The sequence below is a fragment of the Bison bison genome, unplaced genomic scaffold (genome assembly GCF_000754665.1).
Source record: "Bison bison bison isolate TAMUID 2011002044 unplaced genomic scaffold, Bison_UMD1.0 scf7180017858048, whole genome shotgun sequence".
In the NCBI taxonomy this organism is placed as follows: domain Eukaryota; kingdom Metazoa; phylum Chordata; class Mammalia; order Artiodactyla; family Bovidae; genus Bison; species Bison bison.
In genome coordinates, this window is record NW_011488621.1 from 936,123 (window position 1) to 936,383 (window position 261).

At 51.7% G+C, this 261-nt stretch overlaps 1 protein-coding gene across 1 annotated transcript in view; it reads left to right on the forward strand.

The window, feature by feature from the left end:
* Positions 1-261, forward strand: part of RUNX1T1 (runt-related transcription factor 1; translocated to, 1 (cyclin D-related)) — a 156,099-nt gene that overhangs the window by 1,587 nt on the left and 154,251 nt on the right. The window lies entirely within an intron of this gene.

Below are 261 nucleotides of genomic sequence, written 5' to 3' on the forward strand. Positions count from 1 at the left end.
AGGGCCGGGGAGTGAAGGTCAGGAGTTGGGGGGGAGGCCACTCCAGAGCAACTTGATGTGCTTCATGTCACTCCGGGCCCCCTTGAATTTTTAATTTCGCTCCCTCTAATTAATCTGCCCAGGGCCTTGATATAAATGGCTGTCCACAGCAGCTGCAAATTGATTCATCCCCTGATAAAGGTTGGGTTGCTGACCAAGGCGTTTTCTTTTTCTACCTTCTGTGTGAACTGAAATCTGTTTTACAGGTCCCCCGCCCCCCCC